This window comes from Lygodium microphyllum, chromosome 7 (assembly GCF_053477565.2).
Source record: "Lygodium microphyllum isolate KBCC chromosome 7, Lygodium_microphyllum_v1.1.10, whole genome shotgun sequence".
NCBI lineage: Eukaryota > Viridiplantae > Streptophyta > Polypodiopsida > Schizaeales > Lygodiaceae > Lygodium > Lygodium microphyllum.
The window spans coordinates 105,528,187-105,551,026 of record NC_141141.1 but is presented as its reverse complement, the minus strand read 5'-3'; the positions used below and the strand labels follow the sequence as shown (position 1 = coordinate 105,551,026).

Below are 22,840 nucleotides of genomic sequence, written 5' to 3'. Positions count from 1 at the left end.
GGTGTGGTCTCCCCATCGGGGTTTTCAACACCAAACAGCCCTAATGGGATGGATAGCAAATTAGCTGAACTGGAGGGCGACTTCCGTTTTGGGTAGTCTATGAAAAGATGGGTGATTTCGCACTCTGCGCACCTTTGGTCAGCTTTGTCACTGTTTTGCTGCTCTCTTTTGGGGCAGCGTGATGAGACATGACCGGGATGTCCACAAGTCCAACAGGTGACCGGATCCTGTGGCTGCCCTCTTAGGCCTCTACCCCGTCCTCGTCCTAATGCCATCACCGGCACATGTCAGTAATCCATGAGGACCGCATTGCCCTCGTCGTCATGCGAGACGTAAGGGTATAGGTAGGTTTCTTCATCACTGAGCTCCTCTACATAGTGTACGGGAGTGTCGCTCGATGGGTGGGTCACATAGGGACCAGGCGGCCTTGGAATGCCAGTGGGATTTATGTCCAGCCTAGGGACAGCTGGTTTCATATCGTTAGGCACAGGTAGGGCTAGCGGGGCTCCCCGTCCGAAGAATGCCTGCGGCCTGTTAGCCGGATAAGGCTGGCCGTAGGGTTGCGCGTATGGTAGTCTTCGTGGTAGTCTACAGTGTGTGGCATCGTGGCCGAACCTACCGCAGTTAGCGCAGGGTCTTGACCTAGGGTCTTGACACTCTGCTGGCAGGTGGTTTCCTCCACAGTACACGCACTGGACGTGCGGATGCGTCGGTTGCCTCAACATGTCTTGTATTTTGGCCAATTCCATCTTAACCTCGGCCAAGCCGTGGTCCGTCTCGGTGGTCTTTCCCTTATCTTGGGATGATGGGTTTGATCGCTCGCTAGAGGTTGACGTTTGCTCTAAACTCCGTGGGTTGGTTTCTTCTAGGTTTGAGCTCCTGGAGCTCCGCTCTTTCAGCTGGTCATCGACCCTGATGGCTTCCTCAAAAACCCGTCTCGTTGCAAGCTTGAGTTGCCTGCCAGTGCCTTGTACAATTCCTCATCTCGAATCCCGCTGATGAATACGGTCGATACTGCCCTGTGAGTCGGTCTCTCGCCTAAGGGGATTCTTTTAAGGAGGCTTCTCACGTGGGTCACATAGTCGCGGATGCCCTCCTTCTCCTTCTGCTTGACGTTCATCAGGCGTACTAGCAGGTTGTCAGAGTATCCGGGTTCGGCAAACCTCTTGACAAAAAGGTCCTTGAGGTTATTGAAGTTGGCTCGTTCTATGGTGTCCAGGCTTGTATACCACGTCCTACCCTTATCGCTTAAGAAAAGTCCGAATGCTTGCGAACGTTGAGCCTGGTTGTTGAGGCCATTGGCCTCGCAGACTTGCTCAAACTGCTCGACGAAGCTGTACGGGTCGTCAAGTGGCTGGTACTTGTCGAGTTGCTTGGCAACAATAGGTATTTTGGCTTGGCTCTTTGAGCCCTGGTTTGCCCCCAGCCCTGAAGTAGCGATGTTGCTAGCGCAGTGGCACTCTGTTCTACCGTGGTGTTATCGAGCAGCCGTTTCATGAGGAGCTCGCCCAACGTCAGGTCTTCCTCTACTGCTCTTTCCTGGTCTGTCGGTTCCGGCCAGCCAAGTTCAGCACTCGCTGCACCTCATGCAGCTCAGGCTTTGCCTTAGGCTCCTGGCTTGTTGGTCCCTATTATACTCGGTTATGCCCTGCAATGCCTTGCGGGCTAGCCTTCTCTCCTCCTCTAAGTCTACAATGATTGCATCTGTCGTCCTGCCACGGTGCTCGTACCGGGCATGCGCATCGTAACTGCTCACCATCTGCTGTATAGCGTTTGGGAATGCGCTCACATCGAGCTCCCCTGTAAACCAATGGTCTGAGCCTCCCTTTGTCATGGTTGAATTCTTGCGCTCGGTCGTGAGTCAGATCCTTATCGTTGACGCTCCTTGCTTGATCCTACCCTGCGCTTCGCGCGTTTGCCTATACCTTGGGTCTTCTCCTAGTGGTGGGTTTTTTTTTTGGCGATTTATCTGAGTGAGTTTCTTTAACTTTGAATGCAGTGCTCAACTTATGGTCACTCGTGAGTGCGTGTTGTTCCTCGTACACTTGTGCTCAATCAGGCTTTCAGCTTTCCTAAGTGTACTTCAAGTGCGGAAATTCAACATGAGTGCTGCGAGCGATTCCCCGATGTCTCACTCACTCTTGCTCATTTCGGGCCTAATAGGCTTGCTACTCCAGTCCTAGCCGTTCTAACGGGTTCTAGGGTCTTGTGCTGCTTCCTGCTATTCTCGCGGGGGTGGGTCGCTAGGGAGTGCCCCAGTGTGTCCCTGGATGGGTCAGGTTTTGTTTTGGTTTGACTCTGGGAATCGGACGTCCGATTTACCAGTGGTCCGATTTACCAATGGTCCGATTTTGGGAATCGGACCAGGTGTATCAGGGCTGAGTGGCAGTCTTAAGGTCTGAGTGTCCGATTCTCAAAAATCGGACAGGCAAGATGAATCGGACAAGGGGGGTCCGATTCTGGGCTGGTCCGATTTTGGGTGGTGCGATTCATCCGAATGGTCCAATCGGACAGGGTGGTCCGATTTCTAGAATCGGGCAGACTGGTCCGAGTGTCCGATCCTAGTGGTCCGATTGTGGGCGGGTCCGATTCTGGGAATCGGATTGGGCAGGTGGTCCAATTGGTGACGTGTATTAATTCGTCCGATTGGACAGGGTGGATCCGATTCAAAGCGTCCGAGTCGAACGGGTTGGTCCGATTTCTAGTAGTTCGAGTGTCCGAGTGTCCGATTCTGGGAATCGAACACTGGGTCGGACGTCCGAGTCCGCCGATCTGATGGGCTTGCGCACACGGATTCGCCCAAATATCTCCAGATGTCTATTACTATTGACCACGAAATTCACCAACGATGGAGTTGGAGTGGTGAGGGGGAGATCGGTTACCTGGGGATCGCCGAACGCAATGTCCTCCGTGCCCTGGTCGATCGGACGGTTGCCAAGCTCGCTCTCTTTCTCACTCTCTCTCTCTCACTCTCCGTTGGTTGGAAATGGGGGTTCTCTTGCCCTCCCAGAGTTTATACCCTGTTGGTTCTTCCCTGAACACTACAGATCCCTTTCCTGGCGTTTCCTACGCAGTTACCTTCGCATTTACTCCATTTTTCCCCCTGTTTTCTGCGATTTTCCCTCTGTTTCACAGCAACCCTCTGCCTCTTCGTGTGTGATTTCCTACTGTTAATCTACCCTAAACACAACATAAATCGAAAGAAAAACACTGAACTAGTTTCTCCATGTTTTCCAATCATCAACAACCAGAATATCCCAAAATACTTACCTGTTCTGAAGATCAAAAACACCCAACTTTCTACCTATCTCAAGCTCTGCTTCGGGGATGAATCCCCTACTTCGATGCTCGATATGAGGCACGCAAGTGCTCAAGCTTGAATCCGTATGTCCCGGCAACGGAACCAAAATGTGGAAGCTTTCGCTCAACCGCCAAGACCCACGGACCGCTTATTGTTCAAGCGTTCCAAGCGAGCTCTAATGGCTATCTCTCATCTAGCCGACGCGCTGTCGATCCTACGAGTGTAGTGAGCTTACCTTGATGCTCGATTGAGTACCCTCCTCTCTCTTGCACTCCGGTAGCTCCACGATCCTAGATGCTAGCTCAAGCATCCTCAAGCCTCCTCCATCTCCAAGCTCCATCCTCCATAGCCGCGCGCACAAGAGAAGAGAAGAGAAGAGAAGAGAAGAAGGGGAGAGGAGATGGTGAAGAGCTTCACCCTCTCGATCCCTCACTCTCACACACCCTCACTCCCTCACACTCTCACACTCCCTCTCTCAAGAGCACACACAAGCAAGAAGGAGAGAAGAAGAGAGGAAGAAGAAGACTCATTTTGCCACACACCAAAGAATGAGCTCCTCATTCACTTTTCAACTTTATATACAAAACCCTAAATCCCTTTTGGGCGGTCATCCCCTTTTCCCCTTTTTACATGGCCGGCCATAGCCTAGGCCCTTTTTTCCATTGTCCTTCTATCTTCCTAGCTTCCTTTTCACCGCCCCTCTACATTTACAAATTGCACGGGTGAGAGCCCGGTGCTCTTTTACAAGATTTTAGGGTGCGCCTTTTTATTTAAAAATGCGCCTTTCCCCTTTTGTATTTGCCTTGGACTTTTAAGGTTGCCCTTGCGCTTTTGGCCTTTTCTCCTTTTCTTTCTTCAGTCGGGCTACCTTTTTTCCGCCTTTGCCCTGCGTCTTTTCCACTTTCTTTTGCTTTCTTCGTGTTGGGGTTAAGAGTTGCTCTTGATAATGAGACAGGACCTGGTCATTTGTGGGGAATGTTATCAGACCAGGTGTTATATGGCAAGCGATGGTTGATATGGGTAATGCGAAGAGTAGCCGAGACCCATCTACCACTATTATCTTGGACCCATAGGTTGGTCAGATGACATGTTATGCGTACGCCTCTTGATATATGCAGGAGGTATGGGTCACGCTTGATGCATTTAGTTTAGGGCTGAGAGTCCTATTTTTTCCCCTTGGAATAGAGCGTATTTTCGTATATCTGCCTTCTTCTAAGGAGGGATCTATATGAGCTGGTTTGTTTGATTTCTTTAGGCCAAGAGGGCCCTATGTCTGTTTGGTGCAAGTACGTTTAATGGTTTCTTGTTTTAATGATTGCATCATATAGGTTGATGAAGTCGCTGGAGGGAGTCTTTGCTGCAGAGAAGCTTCTTGTGGCCATTCCAGGTGGTTTCGCCCCCTTTTCAAGTTTTTTCCCTTGAGCAAATAACAATACATGTGTAAGAGGGTACTTTCTTTTTGTTTGTTGGGGACCAACAAGGCATGATGTCCCAGGTTTAGGTTCGGTATGTCTGTGGGAGGCCTAAGTAGCCGTTGCCTCCTGTAAAGGCAGGCACTGAAAGACCTATTTTCAAAGGAAGTTCTAGTGACCTTGCTTTGTTGACCTACTAGGCCATCGTTCTAGGAGGTTTTGTTAGTGTGAGGCAATTAGAGAAGCCTACTAAAATGATGATATAAAGAAGCACAACCCTAAATATCTATGAGAAAATCTACGAATATACGGAGGTGTGTAAAAAGGGGTCTAACCCCTATAAAAACAAAATATAGAAAAGGAAAGAAAGAAAAATCCTTGAGCAGTTGTTTATCGCCTTGTGAAGGCTGGGTAGGTTCCTAGGGACAAGTCAGGACCCGGGGTTGCTGCCTTGTCTTCCTAGGGGTGGCATCTAGTTGGAAAAATAAGAACAAGAGAAGGTTGGAGAGAAAATAAAAGTGAGCGCTAGAAAAGGATTAAGTGTCATCTCACAAGGGCTTGGTAGGTTCTTGGGTACCAAGATAGGACCTGAGGCTGATGCCTTATTCTCCTTGGGTCACTACGCTCAGGTCCCTCCTTTTTACATGCCCAAGTATGGCAAATAAGAGGCTAAATGACCAAAGTGCTAAAAGATAATATTTGTTGATCAGGCTATAGAAGTCCTTGCCTAGTAGGAGCTCCTAGTTAAGTTGTCATTAGGTAGGTAGTTTAGACCACCACTTAGGATGCCCTCTTTGATAGTTCTTTTTAGCTTGGCTATGTTGCAACAGTTGGTAAGTCACTAGCTCTAGGCTTTTTATCAAATTATGCTAGGCCTACTCCTTGTGGATTTCATGCCTTGGTTTTGTTAGGGGGTAGGGTGAGAGCTGTGACGTGTTTTGATGCGTATCTATTTTGGATCAGTTTGATGCTTCTTTATGATTGTGTATGTGTAGATCTGTACATGGGATTTGACGGGCTGAGTCGCCCTATCCCGTGGTCGCCAATGACAGATTTTTTTAATGCCAAGAAGTGCTTAAAAATAGCCAAAAATTTTAAATTTCAAGGGAAAAATAGACTTCGTCGAAGGTGGCAGTTGCAAGCAGTACGATTTTAAGTGGCAATGCCCCAAAAGTGCTTTAAAGACCCACTGAGCGGCGATTGGGAAATTTTCATAAATTTTTTGACTATCAGATGGGACTTTTGAAGATGTCCCACAATGGGGAACTTTGAGACGGATGCCCATGAATTTTCAAATCGTAATTCGGATGTCGAACGTGGAAATGGGGATGCGTGAGAGGCCATGGACCAAGAGGGCCAAGTGTAAAAGTGATTTGGGCTAAAGGGGTGTGACCTTTGGGGGACTCCCCTTGGAGCCCCCAACCAAAAATTTGATTTCGTGGGGGGGAGGGGGGGGAAGGGGGGACCATTTTTTCTGCTCATGGCAGGAAAACGGCGACTCCCCCCTCCTCCATGGAAAAATTGGATATGGGGGTTGAAAAGCAACCCCTCCCAACAATTGCATCAGAGTTCTTGAGTATTTCCACGCTCTCCATCTCCAGTCTTCGCATGTGGAATGGCTACATGGACATGGAGATACAGTTTTAGTATTTCTCTCTCCTCCCTCTCTCTCTTCCAAGAGGCAATTCATGTGGGAAGAACCAAGAAGAGAATCAGGTGGTGAACACTTGTCCGACATGATACCGAATCACTCCCGAATCGATGGAGGGCTAGAGTTGGATGTTTGAAGGTGAGCTAAGCCTTGAGTGAGGACAGATCTATAGTCCCATATTAGATTTTAAAACCTGCAAAGAAGGAAAAAACTGGTAATTCTATTTTACAAAGGAAAATTACTTGTTTTTTATATTTGATTGAGCCAATATTGTTCTTATGAAGTGAAAATTGGTAGACATGTTGTTTATTATTTGTTCTATGCTCGCATAGTGAAAAAAATAGAAAACATAACCTCAAAATGCTGAAAATAATATTTAGAAACCCATGAAACACAATTTTTATGAGAAAAATGGGATTTTTTTTGTTTTCGAGTGGGATAAAGCAACACACATGGGATAAGATGCTAAGAAAACCTACATTTCTATTGTTCTAGGAATCAAGAGCCACATCTCTGAAAATATATCAAATTTTTATCAGAAAAATAGAGAAAATAGAGAAAAATAAGAGAAAAATAGGAATATGCCTTTAAAAAAATACGGAAAAATATAATAAGTGGTTGTGGATGTATGGTAGTGGCAAAGCATGAGGTTTGTTTGCCCTATCTTTTTATCACAATGTGTGATTTGTTGCTTTTTATACATTAAATCATGACAAAACAACATTTATATACCTATGCAACGAAGCAAAACTTAAATGGTGAGGGGGAGGAGGATTTTGTGCAGTAGTTTGAGGGCTGAAATAATACAAATTCTGATTGTTTTTTCTATGTATAGCATTTAGAAAACGGTCTGTTTGGAAATAAGGGATGTAGTAGCACAAGATTCGCTTTGGTGCGAGATTTTTGCAATGAAGTATATACATATTAGTTGCATAAAAAAAACTGTTTGCGTACTAGCACATACGCTGATTTCGAAACATAACTCTTTGTGCATGATGAAACATCCACTATTACATTGATCATATATATATGGTATCAACTCCTGGAAATGCTGCTTGAGAGGGTGAGATGTGTTCTTGGGGAAAATTATTGGGGAAAATTATTGGTGAGGAAACATGGTATCTCCTGGATCTCACTAAAAAGAGAGGAGTCTTGTGCAAATGTGTTTATATGTAAAAGCAGTGCATCGAGGGGCCAATCCCCAAGATGTAGGAGAGTTGCAGTGGGGCCACGGCAATCAGCCGATGGGGTGCCTCCTATGTCTATGATATGTGGCACTTATTGCCAATATGTTTGGGATACCCCCTTTGGGGGGTTTTAGGAAAGGTGGTGTTGGACTATTATCCAGCTACAAACGCAATATTAGATGTATCTAATGTGTATTTAGTTATTACATATGCTCTCGGCCCACGAGCTGTGTGGTGGTGGAGTCATCTGTTGTGTGGATGAGATCCGACTAGTGCCATAGCCAATGCCAGCCCATTTTTTGTCCCATCACGGCGTCAATGAGCTCAATTTTCATACATCGTATTAACAAAAGCACAAATAATGTCTCAAGAAGCCTTTGAGTGTACTTCTCCTCAACATCAACAAATTTTTCCATCCCATTGAACCCTTGCTTCATCCACACACTGCTACGAGGAACCTGACTAGTAGTCTTCTAACTATGTACTATCTAAGTATGCCGGTGCACTCACATAATATTAGCACCACAATCTATACACAGTTTGGGTCCTCAAGTGCAGAACAATACTCTCAGATTGCTTAGAGTTTGACCTATCTCCCAAACTAATCAAACTATGTCTTGTGCACGATAGGAAGACTAGCACTAACCCGTAGGGAGAGACCATATGAGAGGTTTTTAATTGCAAGCATTGAGGACTCCAACAAAAGTACCATCAGCTCTTCATCAACAATCAACTTTGAACTCTTGTCTTTTATCATCATTCATGCCCACCAAAGAATCGTCACATGCACAATCCCCAAAAACCAACACTTGTGCCAACCATCAGTGTAATTCCCAACAAAGAATAGCCCTATCACCAACTCCAACAACCCTACCACGAGCCAACCAGGCCAACAATGTGCCCCCAACAACCTTCATCCGCATCACTACCAAAACTCCTCCAAGGCAAACCACAACAAATGTCCCTTCCCCCATGTCTTCAGTGCATGCCAACGCCTTCTACCTACGATGATGAGTGCCATGGGACTGGCACTCGTCTAGGAGAGGGTAATGTTAACCCTCAGACAAACAAGGTGGGAAATCCAAAAAATCTAAAGTAGAAGACGAGGTCAAGGAAAAAGTGAAAAGGAAGATGAAGGCACGCCAAGAAGAATCAAGAAACACAAAAAGTGTAGAAAAGTCCTAAATCAAGGAGAAAGGCGCACGAGAAAAAGCACGAGTCAATCATTTTGTAAAAGAGTGCAAGGCGCACCATGATTTATTTTTTGAGTACCAAGTTCTCACCTGTGCAATTTGTAAGGGTAGACGGGCGGTAGGAAGGTAGGAGGACAATGGGAAAAAGGGCCAAGGCCATGGCCATGTAAAAAAGAAAAAGCACGAGTCAATCATTTTGTAAAAGAGTGCAAGGCGCACCATGATTTATTTTAAGAGTGCCAAGTTCTCACCTGTGCAATTTGTAAAGGTAGACGAGCGGTAGGAAGATAGGAGGACAATGGGAAAAAGGGCCTAGGCCACAGCCATGTAAAAAAGGGCAATGGGAGAAAGGGCCACGGCCGGCGATGTAAAAAGGGATAAGGGGATGACCGCCCAAACGATATTTAGGGTTTTGTATATAAAGTTGAAAAGTGAATGAGAAGCTCATTCTTGTGTGTGGCCAAAAGTAGCTCTCCTCCTCTTCTTCTTCTTCATGTTCTTGCTTGCTTGAGCTTGTGCTTGAGAGAGGGAGTGTGAGAGTGTGAGGGAGTGAGTGTGTGAGGGTGAGGGACTGTGGTGGAGAAGCTCTCCATCTTTCCCTCTCTTCTTCTCCTTCTCTTCTCTTCTCTTCTCTTCTCTTCTCTTCTCTTCTCTTCTCTTCTCTTGCTCGCGGCAATGGAGCTTGGAGTGTGGAGCTCAAGGATAGGAAGCTTGCACTTGGATCGTGGAGCTACCGTAGTGCTTGAGAGAGGAGGCAACTTGATCGGGCATGGAGGTAAGCTCACTACACTCATAGGGATGTATAGCGTGTCGGCTATGTGAGAGGTAGCCATTAGTGCTCAGCTTGGAACGCTTGAAGCAATAAGCGGTCCATGGGTCTTGGTGATTGATCTTCTCTACACTGCATAAAGGCATCAAACTTATGATACCACTCTCCAGGTGCCTGCTTCAAGCCATAAAGACTTTTCTTCAATTTGCACACTAGGTGCTCTCTGCCAGGTTCTGCAAAGCCCTTATGCTGCTCCATATATATCTCATCATTCAAATTCTCATGCAAGAATGCAATCTTGACATCCATCTGATACATGTCCAAGTCAAGCTACGCGACTAAGGCCAAAACCAAGCATAGGGTGGCCATCTTGACCATAGGAGAAAAGATTTCATCAATGTCAACTCCATGCTCCTATTTAAAACCCTTAGTAACAAGTCTTGCCTTATAAGCCGGCTTGGGGTTTCCAGGGGTACTTTTCAACTTGTACACCCATTTGCACGGCAAAGCCTTCTTTCCCTTAGGCAATGCAACCAAATCCCAAGTCATATTCTTATGTAAGGAGTCCATCTTAGATTGCATAGTCCTCTCCCAGGAGTGACTGTCACCCCTGTGCATAGCCTCATCATAGATGAGAGGCTCTCCTGCATCTGTAACTAAGACATAATGCATCAAGGGCTCAAATCTATCAAGGGGATGTCTATCTCTAGTAGACCATCTCACTGCAGGCTCTACTGCATTTCTAACATCCTATCCAACACCCTGGCCATGTGTACAACTGCTACTATAGACTATCCAATTGGCTGTGTAGGAGTACATGGCTCCTCCTGGAATATAACCACGTGTATCTCTACTACCTTCTCAGGATGCCTATGCATCTTGTCTTCATGGAAGACTACATCATGAATGCAGATGACTTTCCGCGCTTGCGGATCTAGAGGTGGTAACCCATCTCGCCTGCATTTTCATACCCAAGGAAAACACATTTGACACTCTTAGGATCCATCTTACTATGCTTGTCCTTGGACACATGGCAGTATGTCTCACATCCAAATACACATAGATGCGCATAAGACAAAGGTTTCCCAGTCCACACCTCCTCTGCAACCTAAAAATCCAAACTAGTAGAAGGTGATCTATTTATGATATGCACAGTTGTACTGACTGCCTCAGCCCAAAAGCTCTATGATAGGCCTGCATGGCTAAGTATACTGCATACACTCTCCTAGATGATTCTATTCATCTGCTTAGCCAAACCATTTTGGGGTGGGTTAGAGGGGGTTGTCAATTGATGCTTAATACCCCTTTTGTCACATAGCTGCTCAAAGGCACGTGACACATATTCTCCCCTATTGTTAGTCCCTCGGGGGACTCATTATATATATATTCTCTATATAACGTGTGTTCATGGCCTATTTATAAATATCCTAATCTGTGAATTTTTCTTGAATAAAACACAACCCTTTTCTATTCAATCTGTAAGTAACCCCTTTATATGACACCCTTCTATATGTAAAAAATGTATAAAAATGCTATTTTAAAAATTTTTTATTTTAAACTCACGTTATACATATATATATTCATAAGTGACCCCCCTCCCCCCCTGTTGAGATATCAAGCTCCACTCGTGATATGCCAGGGTGACCGCTGTGCATTTATGTCACCGACTTGTTAGCTGCAGATGCGGTTGGTACACCGCCCATGAATAATAGATAGATGACAGCTATCCTTATCTACTCTAGTTCGTGGCTCAGTTAGTATGCCACCTTAGTTAGTTGAGTTTGGTTTGAGACCCATATATAGGGTTCTTCTATTTCTTTGTACTTGAGTTCTTTTTGGCTTACACAACTAAGAAGAGGAAAACTGTTTTCAGTCTCCACCTGTGTGTGTATTCCCCCATTGTGCAAGCAAGAAAGCTACAAGTGAGACTCCTTCCTTCTCTCCCACAATCTTGACATAGTATCAGAGCCCGATTCGTGGGAGCTCAAGAAAGCAAACCAAGTTCGCAATGTTCTGGTAAGAGGACCAGTGTTGCTTTCATTTTTTGAGTTTGGGAGCAAGTCTCTGCAGGTAGCACAGCCAGAAAGTGTAAGAGTGCATTGTTTCAGATTGAGAGATCCTTCGCGGTGTAGCAAGAGGGCAGTATATGCAGGGGCAAGGGCTTTAGCCCTTGGTTGCCCTGTTTTTTTGATTCGAGGCCATTTCGATGCCTGTTTTGGAGGCGGAAGTTTTTCGCACGCACTCAGGAAAAGGCCCTGTTTTTTGATGTGTGACCACTGTTCTACAGGTCGGTGAAAAGTTACTGTAGAAATTGCATCATATGCCTGTGCGAAGAGACATTGGGAGTTAGAGAATCATCCTTGTTGCCTGTTGATGCAAAATCGTCACTAGGAAGTGACTGTGTGGTCAAATATCACTTTCGTCAGTTTTGCAGATTTGCCCTTGTGAGGCTGAAGCTGTGCTTTTTGCAGTGAAAGAATTTTTTGCAGTGTTCTGTAATGGCATCTGATTCTCTTTCACAGATTGTCACTAAAAAGCTTGACAAGAATAACTTCCAAGCATGGAAGTTTAGAATGACGAATTTCCTTATGGGAAAAGGATATTGGGAATTCGTTGCAGAAAATGAAGAAGAACCAGTTCTTCCTGATATTCCCAATCAACAGCAAATGCAGGCATTTAAAGGATGGCATGAGAGAGCCAAGAAAGTTATGTACTGGCTGTCTATCAACATTTCAGACTCTATGATTGTGCATATTCAGGATGCAAGTACGCCAAAGGAGGCATGGAATACTTTGTCAAAAATATATATCACAAATACACAAGCCAGGAAAATGTAGCTCAAGCAAGAGTTGCACAATGTGCAAAGAGAAAGTATGAGCATCAATGACTACCACATGAAGGTGAAGAAGATTGCAGATGCACTTGCTTCTATTGGGTCGCCTGTGGAAGATGATGATTTAGTTTTTGTGACCTTGAATGGTCTAGAAAAGGATTATGCATAGTTCCAAACATCGATTTCCGTCCGTGAAAGATTTCCTGATTTTAAGGAGTTGATTGCCCTTCTAATTTCTGAGGAGCAGAGAAATGGTGGTGCATCTTCTTCAGGAGGAACTTCAAAAGAAGCTATCTTCTACTCAAATGCTGGAAGAGGTAGAGGCAGAGGTAGAGGAGGCCGATCTGGAGGCCGTGGTAGAAATCAGAATATGTAGCAAACTCAAGAAAACCAGTCCTATGGAGGAGGACGTGGTAACTCTAGAGGCAGGGGGAGCCAAAGAGATCATGGTGGATGGCAAAGAGGCCGAAATGCAAACAACAATGTTGAATGCTACTACTGTGGTAAAATGGGTCATATGGCTAAAGACTGCTATAAAAAGCAGAATGACATCATGAATGGAAAATTGCAACAAGGGAATTATGCAACTTCTAGTAGACAAGGTGATGACAGAAATGAGCATTTGTTTATGGTGCAGCACATGACCAATTCTGTGACAAGTGCAGAAGAAAGCAACGATGTGTGGTATGTTGACTCAGGTGCATCAAACCACATGACAGGCCATGCAGAATGGATGCAGGATGCAAGGAAAATGGAAAAACCAGGATTTGTGGAGACTGGTGATGATACTGCACAACCTATTGTGAAGATTAAAAAAATTCCTTTGTCTATGCAAGATGGAAAAAAGAAATACCTGTCAAATGTATTTCATGTCCCGAATATCACCAAGAACTTGGTTTCTGTTGGTCAAATGGTTGAGCAGGGCTTGCATGTCAGATTTAATTCTCATGGATGCTTTGTTGAGGATATGAAAAATAAAGGTCGCTTGATAGCAAAAGGAAAGAATAAGGGCAGAATGTTTACGTTGGATGCAGACATGCCTGAATTGAGTGCAGCAATGTTTGCACATGGGACCGGTGTAGTTGCAGATATTGATATCTGGCATAAATGCATTGGTCATGTTAATGTACAGTGACTTAAATCAATGCAAGTCCAAAATATTATTGCAGGATTGCCTAAATTCAAGGTTGCAGAAATGCATAAGGTATGTGAAGCCTGTCAATTTGGAAAACATGCAAGGAAACCATTTCCTAGACATGTTCAAGAGAGTAAGAAGCCATTGGAATTAATCCACTCTGATGTGTGGACTACTAAAGCTGCTTCTATTGGAGGCTGTCATTATTTTGTCACTTCTATTGATGACTATAGTAGAAAAGTTTGGGTGTATTTTATGAAAAAGAAAAGTGAAGTTTTTGGGCATTTCAAAACTCTTAAAGCTATGGTTGAAAAAGAAACAGGCCTGTAAATAAAATGCCTAAGGTTAGATGGAGGGGGAGAGTACCTCTCAAATGAGTTTGCAAGGTTCTTGCAAGAGCATGGCATAAAGCAGCAATATTCATGTAGTCATATCCCACAGCAAAATGGAATTGCGGAAAGAAAAAACAGGCATATTGGAGAGGTATCTCGTGTCATGCTCAATGAAAAAGACCTGCCAGGTTTTTACTGGGCTGAGGCAGTTGCTACAGCACTCTACATAATGAACAGGACTTCCACTGCAACAATACATGGCATGACTCCAGAGGAGAGATATACTAGTAGGAAACCATATATTTCTCATTTGAAAATTTTTTGTTGCATTACCTATGTTCATGTGCCAGATGAGTTGAGATCCAAGTTGGATCCAAAATCTGAGAAGTGCATCTTTATTGGTTATTCTCTGCAGCAAAAAGGGTATAGATGCTATAATCCTTCTACTCGTAAGTTTATAGTGAGCAGAGATGTTGTTTTTGATGAGATGAGTAGCTGGCATAAACCAGTAAATGTGATTGATAATGTAGATGCACAAAATGGTAATGCTGCACAGAATTCACAACAGCAGTTTCACAAGATATTAGTGGACCTGGAGCATCCTCTAGCAGTGGCTCACATTCTTCACCATAGACAGGCACTCAAGATCAGGAGAATCTTCTCAAAGCAATGCAGATAGTGGTATGTAGATATCACGAAAAGAAAAAGAGAAGGTAGATCAGCCCATGTTTGATGTGAATGCAGGTCACTCTTATGTGGATGGTGAATCTAGTGGCTCAGAACAGAGCATTGATGATGAGTTGGGTATTTCTTCTATTGTTACACCTGGAGTAAGGAAGACCAGGGATGTTTTGAGAGCACCTGGGAGTGAACCTACTTTGCCAAGTCTACCAGAGCTAGGTATCCTATGGATAGGTTGAAATATGATGGATTTACAGCCATTCACTATGCATATACGATCAAAGTGATACAGGAACTAGAACCCACTTCTTTTGAGCAAGCCATGGGAAAAGAAAAATGGGAGAAACCCATGGATGAAGAAATGGATGCCTTGGAAGAAAATGCTACATGGGAATTGGTACCTTTGCCTAAAGATAATAATGCAATTGGTTGTAAGTGGGTTTATAAGGTGAAACATAATGCAGATGCTTCTGTGAATAGATACAAGGCATGATTAGTAGTCAAGGGGTATGCACGAACGTATGGCATTAATTATGAAGAAACAGCTGTATCAAAGGGATGGTCTTTACATCAGATGGATGTAAAGAATGCCTTCTTGCATGGTGATTTGCAAGAAGAGGTCTATACGGAGCAACCACCAGGTTATGTGCATGCTGCTCATCCTGAGTTTGTTTGCAGGTTGAAGAAAGCCTTGTATGGCTTGAAGCAAGCACCTAGAGCATGGTTTGACAAGATAGGACAGTATCTTGTCACTATTTGGTTTCAGATTTCCAAGGCAGATTTCTCACTTTATGTGAGAAAAATAGAGAAAGGTATTATGCTACTTGTCATTTATGTTGATGATTTGATTATGACATGTGACAGTGTGATGAAGATATCCTTCATGTGAAAATGCTATTGAAGCAGAAGTTTGAGATGAAGGATTTGGGAGAGCTGCGTTATTTCTTGGGCATTGAGGTGATTAGATCACCAAGTGGGATATGACTCTTGCAGAGGTAGTATGGATTGGACATGCTGTCCAAATATGGGATGACAGGCTGTAAGCCTATTTCAGTTCCTTTGGAGCAGAATGTGAAGCTGAGCGTAGATGCAGGTGAGCTTCTGGAAGACTCTACTATGTACAGACGCATAGTAGGAAGTTTGATTTATATGACTATTACCAGGCCAGATTTGAGCTATGCTGTTGGATTGGTAAGTCAGTTTATGCAGGCTCCAAGGAAACCGCATTTGGATGCGGCTAGGCGCATACTCAGGTATGTGAAGTCCACATTGCAGTATGGACTACTTTGTGAGACTGGGGTTCAGATACAGTTGCATGGATACACTGATGTTGATTGGGCTAGTAGTATTTCTGATAGACGATCTACTAGTGGATATGTGTTCTCTTTTGGGAGTGCTGCAGTCACTTGGAGCAGCAAGAAACAGCCTACAGTTGCCTTGTCGAGCATAGAGGCTGAGTACAGGGGCGTAGCAATGGCTGCCTGTGAGGTAGCTTGGTTGCATAAGCTACTTTATGATATGCATCATCCTACAGATGGGCCAGTTATCATTTATTGTGACAACATGAGTAGTATACACTTGGCAAATAACCCAGTCTATCATGCTAGAACAAAGCACATTGAGGTGCATTATCACTATGTGCGGGAGAGGGTTTTACTAGGTCTTATTGATCTAGTTTATGTCAGCACAGAGGATCAGGTAGCTGACATATTTACGAAGGCATTGGGCGCAGAGAAGCTGCGCAAATTCAGAGACCTGCTTGGTATGCAGGAATTGGGATTGAGCTCGAGGGGGAGTGTTGAGATATCGAGCTCCACTCGTGATATGCCAGGGTGATCGTTGTGCATTTATGTCACCGACTTGTTAGCTGCAGATGCAGTTGGTACACCGCCCATGAATAATAGCTAGATGACAGCTATCCTTATCTACTCGAGTTCGTGGCTCAGTTGGTATGCCAACTTAGTTAGTTGAGTTTGGTTTGAGACCCATATATAGGGTTCTTCTATTTCTTTGTACTTGAGTTCTTTTTGGCTTACACAACTAACAAGAGGAAAACTGTTTTCAGCCTCCACCTGTGTGTGTATTCCCCCATTGTGTAAGCAAGAAAGCTACAAAGTGAGACTCCTTCCTTCTCTCCCACAATCTTGACACCTCCCCCTCCCCCCTCCCCCCTCCCCCCCCTCCCCCCGAGGTTAGTCCTAAGGCATTTTATCCTATGCCCAGTTCTGTTTTCAACCAATGCAAGCTATCTTTGAAGCATAACCAAGACATCTGACTTAAGCTTAACGGGATAAGCACAAACTTTACACGAAAAATCATTAATAAACATCACAAAATACTTTGCACCACCTATAGAGACTGACAAGGCATGGGCCCATAGACATCTGAATGTACCAATGCTAGGGGCTCACTGATGCGTGTCCTACTAGGCTTGTTATGTGTATATCCTAGTCTGTCTGCCATAAAGACAATGCTCACATGAATTGAAATATGCATAGTCAAGGAGCGGTAAGTACTGCAAACCAGAAAGCATTTTCATTCCTTTCAAAGACATATGGCCCAAACGGGCATGCCAAAGAGTTACATGTGGGATGGAACCCACTAACAAAACATGGCCAACAGAGGATCCATCAACTATAAGAGGATAGAGACTGCCAGCCTTGGCACCTCTAGCAAGCACAAGTTTGCCACGTATGATCTTCCAGGCAGAATCTCCAAAAGAGACATAAAACTCAGCATCAACAAGTTGCCCTCCTACAGACATAAGACTGTGTGTAAGTGTAGGTACATGATGTACATCCTATAACAGAAAAGTACTAGAGAACTGTAGTCGTACATCCCAAATGCCAACAATAGCAAGTGACATGTCATCACCCAAGCGAACTAAACCAGCAGAGACAGTGCGGTAGGAGTGGAACCACTCACGGCATGGTGTAACATGAAATGAAGCACTGGAATCTAAAAGCTAGCACTACGTATACATAGAGTGAAGCTCAGTCCAACGGCATAGCATCACAAGAAGTAGCTGCAAGTACGTACTCCCTATCAGAGTCCTTAGTCTGCATGACATTTATTTTCTCGATTTTCACACTGGATTTCGCAAGTACTATGCTGTGATCAGAGAAATTTTCATATAATTTTTCTTTTCCCTTCTCTTTTTACTTTTATTATGCAACTCATGACACTGTGGGCGTATATGACCCTTCTTGCCGCAATGATGACATGTCACATTAGCATTTCTCCCACGAGACTTGCTGCGCGACTTACCATGCGATTTAGACCTAGACTTTTGTGAGTCTCTGCCCCACGGCCATTCCCATGATCATTCACTGGTGGCTAGGGGAAGGTGCCTTTACCCCCAACAATTAAGTGATGGGTTCTATTAGTAACTTTGACTTTTAGATGGTCAAGGCTTTATAAATATGTATTGTGATAAAAAAAAGCTGACTTAACTTAAGGCAAGCACTAAGCCACATACATTTATTGGTGCTTCTATTCTCTCATGTCTTCGAGTTATGGGAGAGGTTTATCCTTGATTATTGCTTGTGTGATAATATGAAAGAGGGGATTTAATTCAAAGGGGATGGAAATTTTAAAAAGGCTTTTAAAAAGGGAGAGAAAGAGATGTTAATATTTTTTTAAATTTAATTTAATTGAGAGAGAGAGGGAGAGTATGTGAGAGGAGGGATTTAATTAAAGGAGAGGGAAATCCAAAAAAGCCTACACGAGAGAGAAGAGGGGGGATTTAATTAAAAAGGAGAGAGAGAGAGAGAGAGAGAGAGAGAGAGAGAGAGAGAGAACATGTGTGGGAGAGGGGAGTTTAATTAAAAAAGGGAGGTTCTGCGAGAAGGGGCTAGGTTCGGGAAGCCCTCTCAAGGTTCAGGGTTTCCCAAACCTACAACCAAAATAATAGATTAGTATAGATTAATTAAAAAGGAGAAAGAGAGAGAGAGAGAGAGAGAGAGAGAGAGAGAGAGAGAGAGAATGTGTGGGAGAGGGGAGTTTAATTAAAACGGGGAGGTTCTACGAGAAGGGGCTAGGTTCGGGAAGCCCTCTCAAGGTTAAGGGTTTCCCAAACCTGCAACCAAAATAATACATTAGTATAGATATAGATATAGATATAGACGCTGCCTTTCTTAATAGGAAGGGGGGTTTTTCTGTGCCATCTTGGGGTTTTTGATTGTTTAGAGAAACCTTTCAAAAACCTCCCATGCAAACAATGCGTAGGTATATCAAATTGATAATATAGTAGAGATAGATGTTATAATGGGGGGTTTCCACGTGATTTTGGGATTGTTGATTGTTTAAGATTCTAAGAAAACCTTTGAAAACCCCCCACGAGAAGAACGGTTCAAAAGCCCCCCACGAGATCAAGTCCCCGGTCTGAACGTGAATGGAGACGCTGTATTCATTCCTGTTTACGACGTCAATCGCTGACAATGTGCATAAAATTATGCTATATATGTGTCTGTTATCGATCAAGATGCTCTGCTTCAATCAACATTATGTTATATATGTGTCTGTGATCGATCAAGATGCTCTGCTTCAATCAACATTTTAGGCCATTGTTACAACTTATATACGTTGTCTTTTCACTGATAGACAGCTAGAGTATGGCGCTTGTCTTTTCACTGATAGACAGCTAGAGTACAGCGCCATAGCTGTCATTCTGTGAGGTTCTTTATGTGCCATGAAGATCACCATCCGAAACTCCGTTCTGGTTCGTCCGGCATCATCAACGCCCCACTGGCAGCATGTAATTTGGAATTCCAACATTGACCTTGTCATCGCTCTCATACATACGCCTAGCGTCTATTTCTACAAGCCCCCTGAAGACTCGAGCAGCCCGGATGGTGCAGAGCGTATGCACAAGCTAGATCAAGATCCTACTTTCAGCAATGGTGATGGGCACCCAGAACCCAGATTCGTTTCTAGCCTCTCCACAGAAAAGGGTAAGGTCTTCATTTGCACCGGAATATGGGTGCTGGTTTTGCATTCCAAACAAGAATGCTAACTGTACTGATGTCCTGCAAACAGATGGCAAGCCTAGCTTCTTTTCTTTCAGCATCTCAAGGAAGCTCTGGCCAAGACCCTGGTGCCATTCTACCCCATGGCATGTAGGCTTAAGCGCAGAGAAGGAGCCAAAGGAAGAGTTGATATCGATTGTAATTGTGAAGGCGTCCTCTTCAATGAAGCGTATGCTGATGGAACCATGAATGATTTTAGCAAGGATTTTGCTCCCTGTACGAAGATGAGGTAGCTCATTCCTCGTATTGATTACACTCAAGATATCAGTACATATCCTCTTCTCATTTTGCAGGCAAGTTACCTCTAAAATGCTGATAGTGGTTCACCGTTTTCTATACATTCTTTTGATTGATCTTCCTCTGCAGATCACTTTTTTCACATGTGGAGGGGTATCCTTAAGGGTAGGTGTGCAGCACCAGGTGGCTGATGGGATCGCAGCACTGCGCTTCATAAATGGTTGGGCGGACGTGGCCAAGGGTTTAGAACTAGATGTAAAGCCTTACATGGACAGAACACCTCTCAGAGCAAGAGATCCTCCAAAACCAGTTTATAAGCATATGGAGTATCAGCCTGCCCCATTATTGCTCAGGCAGAAATTGGACTGGCAACAAGAAAACAATGCTAAGAAGCGACTTGCAGAGTCTGCTCAATTGCATATACATGAGAGTGTTAATATGCAGCAGGAAGGGAAAGCAAACCCCATTGCTGGGGTTTGGAGATTGAAAGAAATGGACGAGGTGAAGGTGAAGAGCGAATAAAGAGAGGATCTGATTCCTGTACATGAATGCAAGAAGCTGAATAGATGTGGATATGTTGCTGATCAGCATGGATGTATGAAAGGAACACATGCTACACAGGATTAGAAAGTGCATGTCAAAGAAGAAGCATATCGCCATATCGATGATGGCATTGCACATGTGAAACAAACACATTGTCCAGATGCCAATGGACATGTGATGGCATCAGATGGTGGAGAGAGTAACAATGAAGAAACACATGGTGCAGAGGATGGCAATGGGCGCCATGTGATGGCATCACATGGCGGAGAGAGTAACAATGAAGAAGCACATGGTGCAGAGAATGGTAATGGACATGAGAAAGAGAAGCACAAGGAGCTTAAGAAACCAAGGATGGATATTGCCGTGAAGGAGGAGGAGGATGTGGAGGAAACGGTGACAGAGACGTTTGTATTCACAAGGGAGCAGCTGCAGGCCCTGAAGGAGATAGTGGCGCGCGAGATGCAGGCGATGGAGGGTCCATTGAGCACATACGAGGTGCTGTCAGCACGTGTGGCAATGTGCCTGCAATGCAAGGGATCTACAGGATGCCCAGCTGACAAAGCTGTACATAGCCACAGATGCCAGGGGAAGGTTAGAGCCAGGGCTGTCCAAGGACTACTTTGGCAATGCGGTCTTCACTGTCACACCAATGGAGCATGTGGGGCACATAAGGTGTGCGCCGTTGGCAGAGGTGGCGCGGTGCGTAAGGAGCACGGTGCAGCGGATGGGGGATAATAAGTACCTGCGGTCGGCAATAGACTACCTGGAGCTGCAGCCTGACCTGGCGGCCATGGCGCGCGGTGCGCGCACCTTCAATTCCCCCAACCTGGGCATCACCAGCTGGGTGCGCCTCCCCATCTATGCTGCTGACTTTGGCTGGGGTTCTCCCCTCTCCATGGGTCCTGCAGGGTTGCCTTTCGAGGGTCTGGCTTACCTGCTGCCTGGCCCGCCTGGGGACACCAGCCTGCGCCTCAGCATTGCCCTTGCTGCTCCCCACATGCGCCGTTTTCGAGAGCTTGTGTACCGATGCCTCGCTTATTGATGCAGGCCCGGATATCTGATGCAGGTCAGGAGATGGACTCCTTAATTCTTGTCATTGATCATGCAGGTCAGGATATCGACTTCTTACGTCTCATCATTGATTGGGTTCCAAGGTCTGGCTGATATATTGATTCCTTAATCCTTGATGCAGTCCCAAGGGCCTGAGTATGTGTTAGACTGCCTGCAGCTCGTGCGCCATGATCGCCAGCTTGATCATGGGCTCAGTATAGGAGCTTGGTAGGTTGATTGATTCCTTGGGCAATTGATTCAGTTTCTGCTGAACAGATTAACTGATCGACTTGTACTAAATAAATTAATTTTTATAGTAAACCTGGCTCCGCAGCCAAAAGATTTTCAAGGCTAGATGTGATTTGCAATGTTCACGGAAAATCCGAGGTTGTAACGTAAATTGAATCTCACAAATGTCGAAAATCCCTCCAAAAGCTTTTAAAAAATGTTTGAAACCTTAGCCCTTCCAAAAATTTTAGTCCTAAAAATGGCAATCGTATGCAATTTAGCTCAAAAATCCTTTGAAATTTTTGACCTAAAATGTTTTTGTATCTACTATCAAAAATGTTTTTCATGAACACTAGATTTGATTTATCTACGTTGACATGCAATTCGAATATACCAACATGCAATTGTCAATGAGAAATGGATAGAAAGTTTCATTGATAGAACTTTGATTTACAAGAGAAGGGGAAAAAGAAAACTTACAATTGCTTGAACCTTCACCATGTGATAGCCGACAAATCATGTACGACATTGTTCTAGTCAAATATAATCGAGAACCATCTCAGGCCAAGCTTTCATACATTGCCAGTCTTAATTTTGAGTTCAACAACTAATTACAAACCTTTTAATCTATGTGAACTTGTGAGCAAGGCTTAAATTTGGTGGGATGTCCAATATTTCATATGACACCTGAGTATACTATTTGCAACCTCTAGCATGTCTTGATTGAAAAGCTAAAACTATTTAATACTCCATAGCCTGCCTATTAAGGGTTGTGTCACATCTAAGCCTTTGAACTTAAGTGAGTAAAAATGGAAGTGAAAGTAGGAGGGCCACACCTACTTTGACTAGGCTGTAACACCACCTATGCCAATAAGGAGAGAGAGGGTAGTTGAGGCGAGAGAGTCATATAAAAAAGACCAAGAGGTGAGCTAGAGAGAAAAGGGTATTGAGGAAAGAGAACACGATTTCTACCAATCAATGATTGCCAAGTCTTTACACTTTGGCAAGTTCATTGAATACCACCATTTTTAGAGGGCACTCTATGAACTCCCTAAAATCCTAACTTAAGTTAAGAGTGGTCAAATAAACTAGCCACATGTTATTGAACTTGACTATGCAAGCTTGTGCAAGTAAAATTTGCTCAATAATGGCTTAGCATCAACTCATTATCCACAAACTCCCAAACACATTTTGATCAAACAATAAAAGACACTAGGGGCTCCATGCTTGGATTCTCTTAGCGTTTTGCACTGGTGTTCTC

General features: G+C 44.3%; 1 pseudogene across 1 annotated transcript; it reads left to right on the top strand.

Annotated features, from left to right (window-relative positions):
• Positions 1 to 18,968: 18,968 nt before the first annotated feature.
• On the top strand, positions 18,969 to 21,840 carry LOC148033790 (shikimate O-hydroxycinnamoyltransferase-like; annotated as a pseudogene). The gene is made up of 4 exons (XR_015691372.1): positions 18,969 to 19,347; positions 19,540 to 19,814; positions 19,888 to 20,298; positions 20,677 to 21,840. The product of XR_015691372.1 is annotated as a shikimate O-hydroxycinnamoyltransferase-like (transcript).
• The last annotated feature ends 1,000 nt before the right edge of the window (positions 21,841 to 22,840 follow it).